Here is a 6,939-nt window from a genome sequence, read left to right as displayed (position 1 = left end):
GACCGCAGCTCCATGTGTCTCCTTTTTGGTATTTTCACGCAAATCCTTCTGCTAGTTGGGGTTTAGTCCTCTTTTGTATCCTTCCCTTCAAGGCTCAGGGGTCTAAGATTATCTTCTGTGTCTGTGTTAATTGGTTTCCCTTTTCTTTGTTGAAGAGGGTCTGTGCAGTCCTTCTGCTTAGTCTGCCATCTTGCCGGCCTCTACCTGCTTCTTAACACTTTAAAGAGACTTTTTGCAGCAGATTTGCCCAGTGCAATACATCTGATTTCTTCACTGCTGCTTCCATGAGTGTTGATTGTGGATCCAAGTAAAATGAAATCCCTGACAATTTCAATCTTTTCTCCATTTATCATGATGTTGATTATTGGTCCAGTTGTGAGTATTTTTGTCTTCTTTATGTTGAGGTGTAATCCATATTGAAGACTGTAATCTGATTTTCATCAGTAAGTGCTTCAAGTAATTTTCATTTGCATCAAGCAACGTGTCATTTCATATTGCAGGTTGCCAATGAGTCTTCCTCCAATCCTGATGCCACACTCTTCTTCATATAGCCCAGCTTCTCAGATTATTTGCTCAGCATACAGATTGAATAAGGATGCTGAAAGCATATGACCTTGACACACATCCTTCCTGATTTTAAACCATGCAATAGCCCCATTGTTCTGTTTGAATGACAGCCTCTTGGTCTCCTGCATGGAATGTGAGAATTTTACCACTGAATCACCAATGCCTGTGAAAATTATATGCCAACCCATAATACTTGAACAGCTGCAACTCCTTTGGTCCCTGGAACATTGGTTTCAAGAGGGAATGCAAGGAAGGAAGGCTGGGTTGGTGAGCAGAGAAGCCAAGTTGAAGGGGTTAGGGACAAAAGAGGAGGTAGGAAGGAAGGAAAAGGTGGTGTTTCATATATTTTCTGGGAAATTAGAATGAGAACGGAGGGTTCTGAGAACAACAGGCTGGAGCCAAGGGAGGAACTGAGCTCTGTGCCCTCTCCAAAGCCAGGGGTCTTGGCAGCCTGGTCTTCTCAAGAAGAACAAAGAAAACCCTTGATTCCCTGATGTGCCAGTGTGTTTTATCACTCATTCTTGGTCTTACAAGTCTGGCTAAGGAAGAAGAAATAAAGCATATAAAATTCAAGTGTTTTAGCAAACTTTTTTTTACCTCAATGAAAGAGATGGGCAGGGAAGGTGGCAAAAGGGGTCAAAATACCACATATTCAAGTTCAAGTAGCAAAGCTCCTCAGTAGGAGTTTTAGAATTTTAAGCCAAAGAGCCTAGAACCCATCTTCTAGGTAAGAGTCTCCTCAGAGATTGGTTTTTATTGTTTTTTTTTTTTTCCCCACAAACCAGAACATCTACACCCCTCTTTCCCAACCAGCAACCCTCCTGAATGCCCCACAACTTAATCCCTTCCAAGCCCTCACATCCTCTCATCTTTCCCCTCCATGGAGACAGGAAACAGTAATCTCTTCCCTCTGAGGAGACAGCCAGAGGCCAGTGCACATACTCGGGTGTGGTCTGTAGAGGTCAAATTGTTCTCTGGCAAACCAACCCAGGACAGACTATCCCAATATCAAAATGCTCTGAAGTCTTAGAGAGGTTAGAAAACCATCTTTGGCCTTGAAGAAGATCAAAGGCTCTTCAGGCTGTGCAATGGGTGCCTTTTATGGCAGCATTTTGTAAAGAAAAACAAATAGACAGTACATTTGTTAAGTGCAGTTCTAAGGGCAATCTCTCTCTCTCTCTCTCTCTCTCTCTCTCTCTCTCTATATATATATATATATATATACACACATATATAAATTTTATTTAATCCTCATATCAACCCCTGTCAGGTAGGTAGTATTAGAGGAAACAAAGGCATAGAAGCAGTTAAATAACTTCCAGAATCCCACAGCTGGTAAATGTCAGAGTCAAGATTTGAACACACGCGATCTTGCTCTTGGAATCCCTGGGTGGTGCAAACTGACTGATAACCGAAAGGTTGGAGGTTCAAGTCCACTCAGAAGCACCTGAGAAGAAAGGTCTGGTGATCTACTTCTGGAGGAAAAAAAGAAAAGAAAAAAAAAGCAGCCATTGAAAACTCCACAGAGCACAGTGCTACTCTTAACCACACACGGTCACCATGAATACAGTTGACTCTTAGCAACTGTTGGCCGCTAAGTCTTGCCATTAACCCTGACGTGAACAGCTATCCCACACACAGAGGGTCCCATTCCTAGCACTTCCCCACCACTCTAGGGCACACAACGAGACCAGGAGTTGTGACATTTGGGGCATTAGATCCAGGGCAAGCTCAGGTTTGTGGGGCCTGAAGCTTCAACTATTTGGGAGCACCTTTTTTAAGATAAAGAATACGAAACTGGGAATATTAATTGCACAGGTTTTGGAAGTGTGGTGGTTAAGTTTGTGTGTCAACTTGGCTAGGCCTGTTTGAGTGGCTGGGTAGCTGGATGTAGTATTCTCCATGATGAGACTGGTAATCAACTCCATGGTAGAATCTACTGTGAACAGCTGAGTAGTTGCCTTTGGGTATATGGTCTGCTTCCCATATATAAGAAACAGCTTTGGGAATGGTCTTTAGCTTATGGCATGCTTGAACCCTGCATGCAGCTGTGTCATTCACTGCTCAGCAGCCTGCCATGCTCTGCTGACCTTGGGACTTTCAATGGACTTGAATGAATGGCCATGTGGTTTGGTAACATTGGGACTGTGCCATTTTATTTGTCAACCTTGGGCTTATCAGCCTCAGCAGCCAGCAGCTGTCTGAGTGAAGAAAAGCCTCTAGCTTCAGTGGGCCGGGAGCCGGAGTCAGAGCTGAAGCCCAAGGCTGAGGGGCTTTCACCCAGCCCCTAGAGCCTGACACTTTGAACTTGGACTTAAAGCCTCCAAACTGTTAAACTCCTGTTTGTTAAGGCGATCCCATTTGTGGTATATATTCCTGTCAGAGTGGCACTAGGTAACCAGAATAGGAAGGGACTCATACAAGTGAGAGGACCTGGATTTTAAGCTTTTTTAGCTTTGTGGTAAACAGGCCCTGGATGATCTCTAGGGCTGCCCATCCCAGCCCACCCAGATCATCTCTGAGTGCTTTAATGAGCCTTTTTCAGTCCACTGGCATCTCATCTCTGTCTCTCCTTTGCGAAAGGGAACTATATCCCAGAAAGGGAAGTTGTGTGGGGGTCTAAAGGAAATCCAAAAATAGTGCGCATCCCTCTCAGTGCTGGAATCTGGAGCCTTGGGTGGGGCACTGGGTAAGGCCTGAGGGTGGAACTGGTGATTCAGAGTTCAGATGGAGGTGTGGTGTCCCACCTCCCCACTCCCCCCCTCACCCCTGCTTTCAAACAGCATGAATAAACAGGGGGAATGTGTGGAAATTTTTCTGGGCAGACCTAAAGTAGGTGGGATCATTCCAATTTAACCCCTGCATGGGGTGGAAGTCTCTATTTCCGCTTTGGTAAATGTGTATATGAGACCCTTTTCTTTGAGTACTGTAATTGGGGCTTCTTTTTAAGCAATATAGATATGGTCACAGAAAAGCAGAAAGTCTTGGTCCTGAGGGAAGGTGTCACCACAGGCTGCATCTTAGGTTTCTAATTGTCAAAATGATCATCATCACTGACTAGAATATTCTGTGCCATCCATAAACTCTCAATGGCTCTTCCTCCTCTCTTTCTACCTCTCCCTAACAGTGTAATCCAAGAGCCGTTTTAGGTATCTGTTTGTCGGGGGGAGGGGGGTTGAGGGATGGGGGAGAGCACATAATGGCCCAGAATGATGTCAGAGTCAGAGCCTGTGTGGGTGAGGAGGGCTTCTCCAAGCAAGGACAGCTCATTGAGCTGTGACAGCCCAGCAGTGGAAGATGGCATCCTCATGGAGGAGGCAGCATGAGTGATTAAAGTTAGTCATATACAGCAGGATGATCAAATAAATCAATCCATGAAGGATTATGGGAACCAGCTTTCTCCTTACCTAAAAAGGATGTTACAAATTAGGAAAGAGAAGAACTGGAATAAACCTTTAGTGTTGAATTAGAATTGGAGGTATCAATGTGAATTCATGGTTTTTAATTGTTAGAAATAAATATAGGTATAAATATATATATATATATGTATGTATCTTTAAGGAGCTCTGGTGGCACAGTGGATAAGGCATTTGACTGCTAACCAGAAGGTAAGCAGTTCAAATCCATCAGCCACTCCATGGAAGGAAGATGGGGTGATCTACTTCCATAAAGATTTACAGCCTCAGAAACCCAGTGGGGGTTGCTATGAGTATGAATTGAATTGATGACAGTGAATTATTATTTTTTTTGGATGTATGTATCTTTATACATACATGTTTCTTAGCACAGTCCACTGAGGGGGTCTGAGAGCAATGGCACTATATCCATGAACACACATAGTGCCCATATATTGATTTCTACATTCATTCCTATATCATTCAATATACTACCCATAGAATCTTTCAATAAATAGTTGGAAAATTTGGCCTTGGAGACAGAAATAATGCTGGAGATCACATGATAGAATTTTGCAAGACCAATGACTTATTCATTGCAAACACCTTTTATCAACAACACAAACAGTGGTTATACATGTGGATTTAGCCAGATGGACTGCACAGGAATCAGATTGATGACATCTGTAGCAAGATGTGATGTAGAAGCTTAATATCTTCTGCCAAAACAAGGTCAGAAGCTGACTGTGGAACCAACCATTAATTGCTCATTTGCAAGTTCAAGTTCAAGCTGAAGACAATTAAAACAGTCCACAAGAGCCAAAATATGACCTTGATTATGGTTGTTGTTGTTGTTATGTGCCGTCGAGTCAAACCCAACTCATAGCGACCCCTCCTTGGGTTTCCGAGGCAGTATCACTACGAAGTAGGATTGCCCAACCTTCCTTCCGAGGAGTGGCTGGTGGGTTTGAACCTCCAGCCGTCTGGTTAGCAGGCAACTGTCTTAGCCACTATGCTACCAGAGCTCCCGACCTTGATTATATCCCTCCAAATTTAGAGACTATTTAAAGAATATATTTGATGCACTGAACACCAATGACCAAAAACCAGAGGAATTGTGGGATAACTTCAAGAACATCATCCATGAAGAAAGCAAAACGTCATTAAAAAAACAGGAAATGAAGAAAAGACCAAAAAGGATGTCAGAAGACTCTGAAACTTGCCCTTGAATGGAGAGCAGCTAAAGCAAATGGAAGAAATGACAAGATAAAAGAGCTAAACAGAAGATTTCAAAGAGCAGCTCAAGCAGACAAAGTCAATTAGCATAATGAAATGTGCAAAGACATGGAGTTGGAAAGCCAAAATGGAACAACACACTTGGCATTTCTCAAGCTGAAAGACCTGAAGAGGAAATTTAAGCCTCAAGTTGCAATATTGAAAGATTCTATGGGCAATATATTGAATGATGCAGGAAACATCAAAAGAAGATGGAAGGAATACAGAGTCACTGTACCAAAAAGAATTGGTTGATGTTCATCCATTTCAGGAGGTGGCATATGATCAAGAATCAATGGTACTGAAGGAAGAACTCAAAGCTGCACTGAAGGAACTGGAGAAGAACAAGGCTCCAGGAATTGACGGGATAAACATTGAGATGTTTCAACAAATGGATGACGCATTAGAAGCACTCATTCGACCATGCCAAGAGATCTGGAAGACAACTACCTGGCCAACTGACTAGAAAAGATCCATGTTTTTACTCATTCCAAAAAATGGTGATCCCACAGAATGTGGAAATTACTGAACAATGTCATTAATATCGTATGCAAGTAAAATCTTGCTGAAGATAATTCAAAAACGGGTACAGCAGTATATTGACAGAGAGCTTCCAGAAATACAAGCTGGATTCAAAAGAAGATGTGGAATGAGGGATATCATTGCTGATGTCAGATGGATCTTGGCTCAAAGCAAAGAATACCAGAAAGATGTTTACTTGTGTTTTATTGACTATGCAAAGGCATTTGATTGTGTGGATCATAACAAATTACGGAAAACATTGAGAAGAATGGAAATTCCAGAATACTTAATTGTGCTCATGAGGAACCTGTACATAGACCAGGAGGCTGTCATTCAAACAGAACAAGGGGACACTGCATGGTTTAAAATCTAGAAGGGAGTGCATCAGGGTTGTATCCTTTCACCATACTTATTGAATCTGTATGCTGAATAAATAATCTGAGAAGCTGGACTATATGAAGAAGAATGTGGCATCAGGATTGCAGAAAGACTCATTATCAACTTGCATTATGCAGATGACACAACTTTGTTCACTGAAAGTGAGGTTGACTTGAAACACTTACTGATGAAAATTGAAGAATACAGTCTGCAGTATGGATTACACCTCAATATAAAGAAAACAAAAATCCTCACAATGGGACCAATAAGCAGCATCATGATAAATGGAGAAAAGATGGAAGTTGTCAAAGACTTCATATTACTTGGTTCTACAGTCAACACCAATGGAAGCAGTAGTCAAGATATCAGACATCATATGTTGTTGTTGTTAGGTGCTGTCAAGTTCTCTCCGACTCATAGTGATCCTATGCACAGCAGAATGAAACACCACCCAGTCCTGAGCCAGCTCCACGATTCCTGCTCTACTTAAGCCCATCACTGCTGCCACCGTGTCAATTCATCTCATTGAGGAACCTTTCGTTGACCAAGCATGGCATCCTTCTCCAGGGAATGGTCCCTTCTGACAACATGACCAAAGTATGTGAGTCAAAGTCAGGCCATTTTTGACTCCAAGGAGCATTCTGGCTGCACTTCCTCCAGGACAGACCTGTTAGTTCTCCTAGCAGTCCACGGTACTCTCAGCATTCTTCACCAGCAGCACAGTTCAAAAGTATCAACTCTTCTTTGGTCTTCCTTATTCATTGTCCAGCTCTCACATGCATATGAGGCAATTGAAAATACC

The sequence above is a fragment of the Orycteropus afer genome, unplaced genomic scaffold (genome assembly GCF_000298275.1).
Source record: "Orycteropus afer afer isolate SDZICR_OR568_19922 unplaced genomic scaffold, OryAfe1.0 scaffold00028, whole genome shotgun sequence".
NCBI classification, from domain to species: Eukaryota; Metazoa; Chordata; class Mammalia; order Tubulidentata; family Orycteropodidae; genus Orycteropus; species Orycteropus afer.
The sequence above is the reverse complement of the archived record's forward strand: the minus strand, read 5'-3'. Positions refer to the sequence as shown.